Source organism: Lissotriton helveticus, chromosome 2_1, assembly GCF_964261635.1.
Source record: "Lissotriton helveticus chromosome 2_1, aLisHel1.1, whole genome shotgun sequence".
NCBI lineage: Eukaryota > Metazoa > Chordata > Amphibia > Caudata > Salamandridae > Lissotriton > Lissotriton helveticus.
In genome coordinates this window covers 578,497,531-578,513,855 of record NC_136059.1, presented here as the reverse complement: position 1 = coordinate 578,513,855, position 16,325 = coordinate 578,497,531, and the positions used below count along the sequence as shown (strand labels likewise).

The window sequence follows — 16,325 nt, the reverse complement described above, 5'->3', positions numbered from 1 at the left end:
AATTTTTTTAACAAAAATTGTGTGGTTATGTATATCTTTTATGATCTTGTGATCGAAATAAAGATTTTTGGAATGGAATGATTGAATAATATTCTGTGAACAAAAAAAAGAAATGCACTAAGCCTATGTCTTGGTTGTAGGTTCATCGTGGTCGGGAGACAAAAGAAATTACTCAGATTCGCCTACCTGTTTTCTTTATTCATGAATCTTTATAAATGGGCTTCTCTCAGTGTTCTGGTCACAGATCTCTGAAACATGTAAAAGAAAACGCACGTTGAGGGGAGCGCTGCCACCTGTTGCTATTGTTTAGAAGAAAGAACGGCTTCGGATGGTAAAACATGCATGCACATCTCACAGGTAAAAAGACCTGTCACTATAATTCATCAACTATGATAAGCTGCCACCATCTAGCGCCATGCATGAAACCAACAACCGGGATGCTAGTCCTCTGTAATGATAAGTGTGCATTTGGGAAGCCTTCCGGTTCAGGATAAAGCCCAGAACATGTCATTGTCAATGCACACACATGGGATTAGTGTACAGCATGACAAAAAGTAAAACATCTGGATCACACGTATGTACAGTTCTGACAAGAAGGGCAGGGGACACATCTGTACATCATGCAGAGGACATTCCTATACCAACAAAATCAATAGGTATTATAGAAAGATAAAAACACTTTAAACAGATTAATCTACTCCCTAACGCCCTCTTCATACCCAGGTGCAACTACAAGTTAGACCTGACGCAATTGTAGCACACTTTCAAACCTCACACACCACACTCACAGCTTCCAGTATAGGCCATCCGATAAATCGTACACATCAACGTGGTAGCCTGCTATGCCAACCACCTAGGAGAGTGCTTCAGAACCATAACAATGGTACAAAGTCAGTGGTGTAATGCAAAATGATGGGCCTCAGCCCCACTGCAGAATGTAAGGAGGGGCTTCTAAGACCACTATCTCAGAGATGTTCATTGGCTTTGGGCTGTATGGGGGCATCCTGAAGGGCTGAGAGCCACCTAAAGTGTTGCAGACTCCCGTAAGCAACAGGATCTGCAGGGGCCTGAGTTATGTCCCTGTATAAAGCACTAAACAAATGTTACCATGCAATACAATACATGACCAGTGTAAACCCACAAAACTATAGACATCTACAAAAGCCTCAGATAAATACTGAGGGGCATATTTACAAGGGGATATCACCATCAGAATGTCACTTTTAGCTACGTCCTAGAGGTGATTTGCCCTTCTCCATATTAACAAAGAAGCGTTAAGCCACTATCTGTGGCTTAACACTGCCTTGTAAAAGTCCCCTTTACATTACACTTAGCATGGAAGGGGTGAGCCATTGGTATTGCTGTGTGCATTTCACCACAGCACCCATTGCTTTTGAAGCTGCCCTAGATTTAAAAGGATCTGTAAATCTAAGGCAGCACCAAAATCAAACGCAATGCAAGAGCAAGCATTAGAATGGCGAAACGAGGAGAAATACTTGTATTTCTTCTCATTTTTGCTTTTTCTTCATTTGCTGCATTTTGATTGTTTATGTGCCAGACACCTAAATTTAGCACCAGTGCTAGGGAAAACACAAGAGTGCGCTGTATACTTGTATATATGGCACATTCCTGCTTTTTGAAAATTACGGAGCGCAGCACTGCAAAATTTGGCACAGCTCCGCGCGCCAACATTTTCTAGGAAATATGCCCCTGAAACTCTTGCTAGCAAGGCTTGGCTTGCAGGTGTCAAGTGGTCACTGCAGACTGTACACTGGGGAAACACCACAAACCACCTGTACAAGAAACACAATGTAGGAAAATGCAAACAATTCATCCAGTGATGAAAATAGAGAGTAACTCCTCACACACCAAGGGTACAGAGTTCTAACAAAGAAAAAAACTTAAAATTCCCCTGTGTACTTTACGTCATTTTGAAATACTCCACATACATATCAAACTGACAACTTATACAATGAAATACCTCTAGAGTTTTGACAAGGATATACTCATATCCTACAAGAGATTTAGAAAAAATACGTGACCTATAATATGTTATACTTCGTGTATCATTAAAAAAGTTTTTTCCACAAAAGAACATCGAATATCTAAAAAACATTACGATTACAATGTACATCAATCATATAGGGGAAACACGTGCAGACAGACACATCTACTCAGTACCTCACATACACTAGTTCATTGGCGGTGAAATAATCAACAGTGGATGTTCCTGGTTTTGTACCGAGATTAGTGATGGAGGAATCGACTGGGAAGAGATGTTGATAAAAGAGATCGTTGATGACTGTCAATCAAAATATGATGTAGTAGTGAAGCTCTTTCAAAAGTGATATGAATGAGAGCATCAGAGCACCATACTATTGATGCACATGGTAGTTTTAATATTTATTTTAGATGTGATGCTCTGATGTGGAGAAATCTTTTTTAATGACATACAAAATATAATATATTAAAAGCCAAGTAATTTTTTTCTAAATCTCTAGTGGTATTTGATAGCAATATATATATATATGTGGAGTGAGTATTTTGAAATGAAGTAAAGCACACGAAGTTTAGCTTTTTTGTTAAATAATTCACCCAGGCCACCTTAAAGGAATTATAGATTTTCCAAAGTGAATTTCCCCCTTAAAGGAATTATAGATTTCCAAAATGAATTTCCAAACTAGTTTAAGAATAGGAAAGTAATATACAACCTTATTTTTGTTTAATTACGGCTATTTTTAGTTAGAAACAAGCAGCATATTTAAACAGGTAGATGGAAGTTGGGAGAAAGTGGATTGACAAGGGTCTTTTCTCGTGTGTATTGTGTTCTCTGTTTTTTAAACAATATTTCCTTTACTTTGTCTCATTGAGGATATTTTTTTCCAACTGTGCTCTCCGAAAGCTGTACATCTTGGCAACCAGGCTGTGCTTGATGCTTGTAAGCTTGATGTGAGAATTGGCATTGTATAGATTATACAGAACTAATTTATACCCTGGAGTAAACATAACTCCTCGGTGTTGGTAGTCAGCCAGGCGTCTGCTGACTGTGAAATCTGCAAATCTAGTTTTGAGGGAATTTCTCCAATAAACATGCTTATTGTTTCCAGAAATATAATATGTGTTGCTTAATAACGCAGCCCACATGCTGCATTAAAAACTTTCAATCCTCATTCAAAATTGCATCTTTTTAAACGCTATTTATTCTCAACATGCATTCTGCATTCGTAAACAGTAAAGTAATGTATGGAAATGTATTGTGTCAGCAGAGGCTCTCTTATAGAAAAAAGTGTTCAATGAGTCTGATGCAACCTCCTGTAACAACTGTAACACATGCGTACACAATTCCGGAATGATGTCATGCTTTAGATGTGCTCTTACTGTGTGTGGTCAAAAAAACTGAAGTATGGAATATCTTTCTACTTTAATATGGTAGCCAAAATAAAATAATGGGAACAAAAATATCGAACAGTAAATATGCATAGATTTTCTTTTACCACATCCACATATATGTACATTTGCAAAGACAAATAGTATCTATCTATCTATCTATCTATCTATCTATCTATCTATCTATCTATCTATCTATCTATCTATCTATCTATCTATCTATCCATCCATCCATCCATCCATCCATCCATCTATCCATCCATTCATTCATCCATCCACCCATGCCCACACCATCCATCTATCTATCTATCTATCTATCTATCTATCTATCTATCTATCTATCTATCTATCTATCTATCTATCTATCTATCTATCTATCTATCTATCTATCTATCTGTCTATCTGTCTATCTGTCTATCTGTCTATCTATCTGTCTATCTGTCTATCTATCTATCTATCTATCTATCTATCTATCTATCTATCTATCTATCTATCTATCTATCTATCTATCTATCTATCTGTCTGTCTATAAATACATCTATCTATATATACATATATACATATATATATATATATATATATATATATATATATATATATATATATATATATATATATATATATATATATATATATATATATATATATATATATATATATATACCTCTAGGATGTTCTGTGCTACATGGCTGTCCCTGCACATACTGTCTTTTCGATCTTCAAGGCTGTAGCGGCCTGAGGGGACTGGAGGAGGCGCTTTTGCTCTTGTATGTGTGGGATCGAGTCATGCCACCCCCAGCCTGCATACTGACATCGGAGCCCAAGATTTTCACCCCCCACACCACCGACCCACATGCATAAGCATGATGCATGTTGGGAGTTGAAGTTCGAATATTTGCTACGATCTCCAACAGGTGAGCTGACTGCTAGGGAAGGAGCTATGTGTCGTCACCATTACTTCAGGTGGAGTAGATCTACAGGGTTCATTGCTGGACTATCGGGAGTGGAGGGCGCTGAATAAGGCTTGAGACTGCCGAGATGCATTCGCCGCCACTCAACTGATGCATCCGTGAAATAAAGTGTTTTTCTGCTAACCCCCTCTGGCCTCCACCTTTCTCTGTTGGGAAGGAGGTCTTTGCATATTTTCCGCGCTTTCCCAGAAGCGCGGTTCGGATGGCCCCGCTACTTCAAGTGACCCGGACTTATCTGGCACCGCACTGTTGTACAGTGTTTTCTTGGCTCGAGGGATCGAGCGCTCCGGAGTCCGCCCTGAAGATTGATTGACTAGTGCGGAGTGGGGTATTTTACCTCTAGGATGTTATGTGCTGCATGACTGTCCCTGCACATACTGTCTTTTCGATCTTCAAGGCTGTAGAGGCCCGAGGGGACTGGAGGAGGCGCTTTTGCTCTTGGATGTGTGGGATCGAGTCATGCCACCCCCAGCCTGCATACTGACACCGGAGCCCAAGATTTTCACCTCCCACACGTTTTCCTTGGATTGAGGGACGGTTGGAGCTGGAATATTGACGCGCTGGTACCACGCGCGAAAACGGCACCCGCCCGCGAGTGCCTCGGGATTTTGGTACACCCAGGAGCTGTTTGAAATGTGTACCGGGGCACCGCGATAACGCAGCAAAGGAGGAGACGTATTACACGGGTCGCGAGGAAGAGCGACAAACAAAACGTGAGTCCCTCCGTTGTATATACACAAGACTGTGAGCTGAGCAGGGCGAGGGGGAATAGCTCATTTGAATGCGGTTCACTGTCCCGCATCGGCAAAAAGTTTAGTTTAATTTCCAATCTCCAACTGATGTGTGACGAAACGGATCGCCGCGAGGCGCCGTTAGACATCTTTAAAAAACGTGCACCCACTGCGCAGGCAATGCCGATGAGAGGAGGTGCTGGGATGAAATCTTCGGACGCCCTGACTGTTTTATTAAACAAGCTTGAACGCAGCAGCGAGAAGGAGATCAGAAAATGGTGGGAGGCCACCTCCCTCCAAAATTACATGGATGTTGATAGGGTTCCGAGGGGGCTCCGGATCTATATTGTTCCGGCATACGAAAATCCAGACCCCATATTACTGGAACAATGGGCAGAATTGATGGCTGCGTCCTGCAAGGCAATGTTGGACTTATTAGTCAAGTTTGCATGGAGCGACCGAAAGAAAGCCCTAGAAGAAATCGCATCCTTGGAGAGAGACCTCTCAAAAGAGGAGGACCAAATAAAAATACAGCAACTGAGGGATGAAATGAAGAAGAGACTTATGAAATACGAACTTAAAATAAGATCTAGAAAAAAAGAAAAGTTCGAAAGGGACGAACGTGACTACAGTCAAGGGAGAGTATTAACGTTTTCTAAGAAATACGATGGTGCCAGAGCCGCCATGAAGGACAAAAGCAAAAAGCAAATGGCGGAACCAACGGTGGAACTAGTTACTTCAGAGTCGAGTGCCACAGATGAGGAGCCCTCTGGGGAAGAAAATCTGGGAACAATGAGCCAAGTGCGGAAGAATCCTTTTCACTTGGAATTCAACCTAATCAAAAAAACGTGGCTGAGAGGGGGAAAGAGCAAACCCCCAGACGACGACGATGTACAAGAAGGGGCGGTTGGCAGAGGAAGAGGAAGAGGCAAAACTGCAGGTTACAACACCCGCAAGAAGGGCAACAGGTGGTAGATTGTGATGATAATCTAACAATAATAAATCTCACTGATAAAGACCTATCGAATGTTGAGAAAGACACCCTGCAATTGGGCCTCACTTTCTGCCCGAGTGAAAGACTGGAATTCACACAGACAAGAATCGACCTTTTTAAACTTGTAAGAAAAATGAAGCTACACAAGTTCCACAAGATGAAACCTAGCGATGGTGAATCGCATCACAAAACCAAGAAGAAAAAGAAAACTACCATACAACCCACTGACATCCTAACTGTGAGAGACTTACGCTCTGTCCAGGTACTACAAGACCTAAGAGAGGAACAAACACAAACAACTGAGACAGCAATAGGCATTGAGCAGGAATCACCACAAACTAACTTCCGAGCTGTCTCACAGTTTATTCCTCAGATGCCTTTTGATGCAATAGATACTTTTTCAGAGGCAGTGATACAGGATCTGGTACATTACAGAATGGACAACAGTAAAAAGTGGAATGTGAAACAGAAACATAATCTAACCATAGAACAACAATCCGCCCTGGATAATATCAAGAAAAATGAGAAAATGGTATTGAAGCCATCTGACAAGGGCGGTAATATCGTCCTGCTATCAAGAGAACAGTACTGCAAGGAATCCCTCCGCCAATTGCAAAATCCAGAAAATTATATCATTACTGATGTGAGGGAGTATGAAGGCAGTATAAAGGCATATCATGATCTCCTAACGAAATGGCGGAACAAGTCCATGCTGGACATGGATGAGTTTCTATTCCTGCGGAATCCTGAACCAATCACTCCCACGTTCTACCAGCTCCCAAAAGTGCACAAAGACATAACCAATCCGCCCGGACGACCAATCGTCTCATCCAAAGGTGGACTCACGGAGAATCTATCCAGTTATATTGACTACTTCTTAGCTGAATTTGTGGTGAATTTGAAATCATACGTGAGAGATACGAAACATTTCATAGAACAGATTGAACACATTACTTGGGATAAATCTTTCTTGCTCATTACTCTCGATATCACGAGCCTCTACACCTGCATAAGGCACGATCTGGGGGTGAAGGTGTTGTACAGTGCTTTGCTCCTTCCTTGGGCTAACATTCTAGATCTCCCCTTGTGTTCTGTATTCTGGAGCGCTCCTTCGCCTGGTTGGCAGTTGGAGCTCTGGTTGGACGAGGAGCTGACCTACTATCTCTGTGCTGCAATAAAGCTTATCTAAGGTTAATTTGCTCACGGGTGTGCGACCATTTTGACGCCATTACTGTTACCCTGGCTACACGCCGGAGAACAGAAGACATTCGCGCTCACGCTTAGAAACACGAAATCTTCACACAAGTGTAAGTGTTACCGTCTGTGCTGCAATAAAGCTTATCTAAAGCTTACCTGTACCTGTGGTCTTCTATTCCTTTACAACAGAAGGCTGTCAAGTATTTTCTTGAGAAGAGACCCGGTAAATACAGGGAGCATGGTGTGATGCTAATCGAAATGCTGGAATTCTGTCTGCAGAATAATATATTTTTATTTCAGGACACCCTGTTTAAACAAATCTCGGGGACCGCCATGGGAACCTGCTTCGCCCCCAGCTACGCGAATCTCTTCGTGGGCTGGTGGGAGGAGCAGGTGGCCATTGCCGGGGAAAACAGCAAATGGGCGGATAATATTGCGGTGTGGCGTCGTTATATTGACGACTTGTTTGTGGTGTGGAGGGGCTCCTCCATGGAAGCTAACAATTTTATCAGGGATCTGAATAATAATGATCTGTGTCTGATTTTTACTGCTGATGTGAGTAGCGAGGAAGTTCACTACTTAGATCTTAAAGTTTTCGTAGAGGATGAAAAATTACAAACTACCCTCTACAGAAAACCCACTGCAGGAAACAGTATCCTCCACGCCAAGAGTAGTCATCCACCCAGCCTAGTAAAAAGTATTCCATACGGCGAGTTACTAAGGCTGAGACGTAACTGTTCCCGTGAGGAGGACTTTACAATAGCTGCAAACGAGTGCACGCGGAGATTTCGCATGAGAGGGTATGATCCAGAATTGTTAGATTTAACCTTGAACAAAGTATCTAGGATCCCCAGGCGACATCTCCTAACGTGCGATTCTAAAAGAAAGGGAGACAGCGAAAAGATTAACAAATTCAGAATGATCACCACTTACTCAGAGGGAGCGAATGCCCTCAGAGGGATGCTTAACAAGAGTTGGCATATATTGCGAACTGATCCGGTGATTGGGAGTGATGTGCCGGAGAGACCACTGATCACTTTCCGGAAATCACGTTCCATCAAGGATATGGTGGTACAGAGTCATCTAACACCCATGAAAATTTCTGGACAGGGTACATTGCGAGACATGGCTGGATTTTTTCCTTGCGGGAAATGCCGCGCATGTGAAAACAGCCGGAGAATTCTCTCTTATTCTGTCCCAGGCCTGAAACAACCAAAGAAGATCAAGCATGTTATAACCTGTACAACACCATATGTGGTGTACTGCCTTTTGTGTCCTTGCGGGCACAAATATATAGGGAGTACAATAAATGGGGTTAAAAGGCGTGTCTTAGAACATCAACGGGCCATTATGAACAAGGACATAACATACCCTGTGGCGAGACATTTTGCCCAATCGCACCAGAGCAATCGAGAACTTCTACAATATTTCGGAATAGATCATGTCCCCCTTAACCCCAGAGGTGGGGATAGACTTACACGTCTACGTAGACTAGAATCACATCACATAATCGACATGCAGACGAAACAGCCTGGGGGCTTAAATATTGGAGAGGAATTAGGTGTGCATCTGGGCAAATAGTCTAAGACTCTAGGCACTCCCCTTTCTGAATAGAGCGTTGCCAGTGTATACATGCAGGAGTTTTAGGATGAAATGTGAACTTTGGAACCTGCAGTTACATTTGCCAATGATTATTCGCTCTGTGTTGTCTTTCCTATACATGTATGGTACATGTGTCATTTGCAGCCTTAGTCAGATCATCTCTGCCTAATTTGTATTTCCTCTATCTCGGCGTACTTTCAATACTAATTGTTTTTCAATCTCTCTTCTTTTGTTTGTTTTCTCCCACTTGCCTAATTAATTAATTAATTATTTTTCCCCCCACCGTTAACATACCCTCTTCCTCCATACTTTTCCTCTTGTTCCCCTTCAAATGGTATAGAAAAATGTAACATGTAATGATGACCACAAGGGATGAACTTGGATATATTGTATATATTGTTCATAATGCTAATTTGGCTTGATCTAGATTGTTTTTGCTTTGCCATAGTCGGTGACATGCCGATACACGGCGAGATCTTTGTGATTTGTGACCGACTTGGGTTTGTTTTTGTATGAAATGCAAATAATGATGATTTACAAGCAACCCATGGTGCAATGGGACTCCGATCATAAATTTGATTTGGTATGTTGTAATTTATGTAAATACCCTGTAAATAGGATTCGCTGGATTCCGTGATTTGCCGATCCACGGCGAGATTGTATTATTCACTGCTATTAAGTGAATGTAGGAATCAGTATAAATCAAGGGTCAAACTTGCATGGTGCAAATAGAACTATGCATGTTAAGTACCCACTTAGAAATGGCCGCTCCATTTACTCTGTATGTAATGGTGTCTGTTTTCCCATCACATGTGACAGGAAGTGAAGTCTGCATATAATATGCTGGGTAACACTGCATGCATTGACACTGACGAAGGACTTACAGTCCGAAACGCGTATGTCTGTTTGTTGGATAAAGCCGATAAATAAATTAATTGAGCATCTATACCCCCGTGAGTGCGTGATCGTTTTCCTTGGATTGAGGGACGGTTGGAGCTGGAATATATATATATATATATATATATAAATATACCTCTAGGATGTTCTGTGCTACATGGCTGTCCCTGCACATACTGTCTTTTCGATCTTCAAGGCTGTAGCGGCCCGAGGGGACTGGAGGAGGCGCTTTTGCTCTTGGATGTGTGGGATCGAGTCATGCCACCCCCAGCCGGCATACTGACATCGGAGCCCAAGATTTTCACCCCCCCACACCACCGACCCACATGCATAAGCATGATGCATGTTGGGAGTTGAAGTTCGAATATTTGCTACGATCTCCAACAGGTGAGCTGACTGCTAGGGAAGGAGCTATGTGTCGTCACCATTACTTCAGGTGGAGTAGATCTACAGGGTTCATTGCTGGACTATCGGGAGTGGAGGGCGCTGAATAAGGCTTGAGACTGCCGAGATGCATTCGCCGCCACTCAACTGATGCATCCGTGAAATAAAGTGTTTTTCTGCTAACCCCCTCTGGCCTCCACCTTTCTCTGTTGGGAAGGAGGTCTTTGCATATTTTCCGCGCTTTCCCAGAAGCGCGGTTCGGATGGCCCCGCTACTTCAAGTGACCCGGACTTATCTGGCACCGCACTGTTGTACAGTGTTTTCTTGGCTCGAGGAATTGAGAGCTCCGGAGTCTGCCCTGAAGATTGATTGACTAGTGCGGAGTGGGGTATTTTACCTCTAGGATGCTGTGTGCTGCATGGCTGTCCCTGCACATACTGTCTTTTCGATCTTCAAGGCTGTAGCGGCCTGAGGGGACTGGAGGAGGCGCTTTTGCTCTTGGATGTGTGGGATCGAGTCATGCCACCCCCAGCCTGCATACTGACACCGGAGCCCAAGATTTTCACCCCCCACACCACCGACCCACATGCATAATCATGATGCATGTTGGGAGTTGAAGTTCGAACATTTGCTACGATCTCCAACAGGTGAGCTGACTGCTAGGGGAGGAGCTATGTGTCGTCACCATTACTTCAGGTGGAGCAGAGCTACAGGGTTCATTGCTGGACTATCGGGAGTGGAGGGCGCTGAAGAAGGCTAGAGACTGCCGAAATGCATTCGCCGCCACTCAACTAATGCATCCGTGAAATAAAGTGTTTTTCTGCTAACCCCCTCTGGCCTCCGCCTTTCTCTGTTGGGAAGGAATTCTTTGCATATTTTCCGCGCTTTGCCAGAAGCACGGTTCGGATGGCCCCTCTACTTCAAGTGACCCGGACTTATCTGGCACCGCACTGTTGTACAGTGTTTTCTTGGCTCGAGGGATCGAGCGCTCCGGAGTCCGCCCTGAAGATTGATTGACTAGTGCGGAGTGGGGTATTTTACCTCTAGGATGTTATGTGCTGCATGACTGTCCCTGCACATACTGTCTTTTCGATCTTCAAGGCTGTAGAGGCCCGAGGGGACTGGAGGAGGCGCTTTTGCTCTTGGATGTGTGGGATCGAGTCATGCCACCCCCAGCCTGCATACTGACACCGGAGCCCAAGATTTTCACCTCCCACACCACCGACCCACATGCATAATCATGATGCATGTTGGGAGTTGAAGTTCGAACATTTGCTACGATCTCCAACAGGTGAGCTGACTGCTAGGGGAGGAGCTATGTGTCGTCACCATTACTTCAGGTGGAGCAGAGCTACAGGGTTCATTGCTGGACTATCGGGAGTGGAGGGCGCTGAAGAAGGCTAGAGACTGCCGAAATGCATTCGCCGCCACTCAACTGATGCATCCGTGAAATAAAGTGTTTTTCTGCTAACCCCCTTTGGCCTCCGCCTTTCTCTGTTGGGAAGGAGTTCCTTGCATATTTTCAGCGCTTTGCCAGAAGCGCGGTTCGGATGGCCCTGCTACTTCAAGTGACCCAGACTTATCTGGCACCGCACTGTTGTACAGTGTTTTCTTGGCTCGAGGGATCGAGAGCTCGGGAGTCCGCCCTGAAGATTGATTGACTAGTGCGGAGTGAGGTATTTTACCTCTAGGATGTTATGGGCTGCATGGCTGTCCCTGCACATACTGTCTTTTCGATCTTCAAGGCTGTAGCGGCCAGAGGGGACTGGAGGAGGCGCTTTTGCTCTTGGATGTGTGGGATCGAGTCATGCCACCCCCAGCTTGCATACTGACACCGGAGCCCAAGATTTTCACCCCCCACACCACCGACCCACATGCATAATCATGATGCATGTTGGGAGTTGAACTTCCAACATTTGCTACGATCTCCAACAGGTGAGTTGACTTCTAGGGGAGAAGCTATGTGTCGTCACCATTACTTCAGGTGGAGCAGAGCTGCAGGGTTCATTGCTGGACTATCGGGAGTGGAGGGCGCTGAAGATGGCTAGAGACTGCCGAAATGCATTCGTCGCCACTCAACTGATGCATCCGTGAAATAAAGGGTTTTTCTGCTAACCCCCTCTGGACTCCGCCTTTCTCTGTTGGGAAGGAGTTCTTTGCATATTTTCCGCGCTTTGCCAGAAGTGCGGTTCGGATGGCCCCCCTACTTCAAGTGACCCCGACTTATCTGGCACCGCACTGTTGTACAGCGTTTTCTTGGCTCGAGGGATCGAGAGCTCCGGAGTCCGCCCTTAAGATTGATTGACTAGTGCGGAGTGAGGTATTTTACCTCTAGGATGTTATGTGCTGCATGGCTATCCCTGCACATACTGTCTTTTCGATCTTCAAGGCTGTAGCGGCCCGAGGGGACTGGAGGAGGCGCTTTTTCTCTTGGATGTGTGGGATCGAGTCATGCCACCCCCAGCCTGCATAGTGACACCGGAGCCCAAGATTTTCACCCCCCACACCACCGACCCACATGCATAATCATGATGCATGTTGGGAGTTGAAGTTCGAACATTTGCTACGATATCCAACAGGTGAGCTGACTGCTAGGGGAGGAGCTATGTGTCGTCACCATTACTTCAGGTGGAGCAGAGCTACAGGGTTCATTGCTGGACTATCGGGAGTGGAGGGCGCTAAAGAAGGCTAGAGACTGCCAAAATGCATTCGCCGCCACTCAACTGATGCATCCGTGAAATAAAGTGTTTTTCTGCTAACCCCCTCTGGCCTCCGCCTTTCTCTGTTGGGAAGGAGTTCTTTGCATATTTTCTGCGCTTTGCCAGAAGCGTGGTTCGGATGGCCCCGCTACTTCAAGTGACCCGGACTTATCTGGCACCGCACTGTTGTACAGTGTTTTCTTGGCTCGAGGGATCAAGAGCTCCGGAGTCCGCCCTAAAGATTGATTGACGAGTGCGGAGTGGGGTATTTTACCTCTAGGATGTTATGTGCTGCATGGCTGTCCCTGCACATACTGTCTTTTCGATCTTCAAGGCTGTAGAGGCCCGAGGGGACTGGAGGAGGCGCTTTTGCTCTTGGATGTGTGGGATCGAGTCATGCCACCCCCAGCCTGCATACTGACACCGGAGCCCAAGATTTTCACCTCCCACACCACCGACCCACATGCATAATCATGATGCATGTTGGGAGTTGAAGTTCGAACATTTGCTACGATCTCCAACAGGTGAGCTGACTGCTAGGGGAGGAGCTATGTGTCGTCACCATTACTTCAGGTGGAGCAGAGCTACAGGGTTCATTGCTGGACTATCGGGAGTGGAGGGCGCTGAAGAAGGCTAGAGACTGCCGAAATGCATTCGCCGCCACTCAACTGATGCATCCGTGAAATAAAGTGTTTTTCTGCTAACCCCCTTTGGCCTCCGCCTTTCTCTGTTGGGAAGGAGTTCCTTGCATATTTTCAGCGCTTTGCCAGAAGCGCGGTTCGGATGGCCCTGCTACTTCAAGTGACCCAGACTTATCTGGCACCGCACTGTTGTACAGTGTTTTCTTGGCTCGAGGGATCGAGAGCTCGGGAGTCCGCCCTGAAGATTGATTGACTAGTGCGGAGTGAGGTATTTTACCTCTAGGATGTTATGGGCTGCATGGCTGTCCCTGCACATACTGTCTTTTCGATCTTCAAGGCTGTAGCGGCCAGAGGGGACTGGAGGAGGCGCTTTTGCTCTTGGATGTGTGGGATCGAGTCATGCCACCCCCAGCTTGCATACTGACACCGGAGCCCAAGATTTTCACCCCCCACACCACCGACCCACATGCATAATCATGATGCATGTTGGGAGTTGAACTTCCAACATTTGCTACGATCTCCAACAGGTGAGTTGACTTCTAGGGGAGAAGCTATGTGTCGTCACCATTACTTCAGGTGGAGCAGAGCTGCAGGGTTCATTGCTGGACTATCGGGAGTGGAGGGCGCTGAAGATGGCTAGAGACTGCCGAAATGCATTCGTCGCCACTCAACTGATGCATCCGTGAAATAAAGGGTTTTTCTGCTAACCCCCTCTGGACTCCGCCTTTCTCTGTTGGGAAGGAGTTCTTTGCATATTTTCCGCGCTTTGCCAGAAGTGCGGTTCGGATGGCCCCCCTACTTCAAGTGACCCCGACTTATCTGGCACCGCACTGTTGTACAGCGTTTTCTTGGCTCGAGGGATCGAGAGCTCCGGAGTCCGCCCTTAAGATTGATTGACTAGTGCGGAGTGAGGTATTTTACCTCTAGGATGTTATGTGCTGCATGGCTATCCCTGCACATACTGTCTTTTCGATCTTCAAGGCTGTAGCGGCCCGAGGGGACTGGAGGAGGCGCTTTTTCTCTTGGATGTGTGGGATCGAGTCATGCCACCCCCAGCCTGCATAGTGACACCGGAGCCCAAGATTTTCACCCCCCACACCACCGACCCACATGCATAATCATGATGCATGTTGGGAGTTGAAGTTCGAACATTTGCTACGATATCCAACAGGTGAGCTGACTGCTAGGGGAGGAGCTATGTGTCGTCACCATTACTTCAGGTGGAGCAGAGCTACAGGGTTCATTGCTGGACTATCGGGAGTGGAGGGCGCTAAAGAAGGCTAGAGACTGCCAAAATGCATTCGCCGCCACTCAACTGATGCATCCGTGAAATAAAGTGTTTTTCTGCTAACCCCCTCTGGCCTCCGCCTTTCTCTGTTGGGAAGGAGTTCTTTGCATATTTTCTGCGCTTTGCCAGAAGCGTGGTTCGGATGGCCCCGCTACTTCAAGTGACCCGGACTTATCTGGCACCGCACTGTTGTACAGTGTTTTCTTGGCTCGAGGGATCAAGAGCTCCGGAGTCCGCCCTAAAGATTGATTGACGAGTGCGGAGTGGGGTATTTTACCTCTAGGATGTTATGTGCTGCATGGCTGTCCCTGCACATACTGTCTTTTCGATCTTCAAGGCTGTAGCGGCCCGAGGGGACTGGAGGAGGCGCTTTTGCTCTTGGATGTGTGGGATCGAGTCATGCCACCCCCAGCCTCCATAGTGACACTGGGGCCCAAGATTTTCACCCCCCACACCACCGACCCACATGCATAATCATGATGCATGTTGGGAGTTGAAGTTCGAACATTTGCTACGATATCCAACAGGTGAGCTGACTGCTAGGGGAGGAGCTATGTGTCGTCACCATTACTTCAGGTGGAGCAGAGCTACAGGGTTCATTGCTGGACTATCGGGAGTGGAGGGCGCTGAAGAAGGCTAGAGACTGCCAAAATGCATTCGCCGCCACTCAACTGATGCATCCGTGAAATAAAGTGTTTTTCTGCTAACCCCCTCTGGCCTCCGCCTTTCTCTGTTGGGAAGGAGTTCTTTGCATATTTTCTGCGCTTTGCCAGAAGCGTGGTTCGGATGGCCCCGCTACTTCAAGTGACCCGGACTTATCTGGCACCGCACTGTTGTACAGTGTTTTCTTGGCTCGAGGGATCAAGAGCTCCGGAGTCCGCCCTAAAGATTGATTGACGAGTGCGGAGTGGGGTGTTTTACCTCTAGGATGTTATGTGCTGCATGGCTGTCCCTGCACATACTGTCTTTTCGATCTTCAAGGCTGTAGCGGCCCAAGGGGACTGGAGGAGGCGCTTTTTCTCTTGGATGTGTGGGATCGAGTCATGCCACCCCCAGCCTGCATAGTGACACCGGAGCCCAAGATTTTCACCCCCCACACCACCGACCCACATGCATAATCATGATGCATGTTGGGAGTTGAAGTTCGAACATTTGCTACGATATCCAACAGGTGAGCTGACTGCTAGGGGAGGAGCTATGTGTCGTCACCATTACTTCAGGTGGAGCAGAGCTACAGGGTTCATTGCTGGACTATCGGGAGTGGAGGGCGCTAAAGAAGGCTAGAGACTGCCAAAATGCATTCGCCGCCACTCAACTGATGCATCCGTGAAATAAAGTGTTTTTCTGCTAACCCCCTCTGGCCTCCGCCTTTCTCTGTTGGGAAGGAGTTCTTTGCATATTTTCTGCGCTTTGCCAGAAGCGTGGTTCGGATGGCCCCGCTACTTCAAGTGACCCGGACTTATCTGGCACCGCACTGTTGTACAGTGTTTTCTTGGCTCGAGGGATCAAGAGCTCCGGAGTCCGCCCTAAAGAT

The 16,325-nt window shown here is 46.0% G+C and overlaps 1 protein-coding gene across 3 annotated transcripts in view; it reads right to left on the bottom strand.

Annotated features, from left to right (window-relative positions):
• The window catches only part of LOC144819435 (uncharacterized), a 360,173-nt gene that overhangs the window by 340,313 nt on the left and 3,535 nt on the right, over window positions 1–16,325 (bottom strand). For all 3 annotated transcript variants that reach the window (XR_013607366.1, XM_078677326.1, XM_078677325.1), the window contains exon 2: window positions 187–248. The gene's annotated coding sequence lies outside the window, so the exon portion shown is untranslated. The remainder of the gene's footprint in view (window positions 1–186; window positions 249–16,325) is intronic.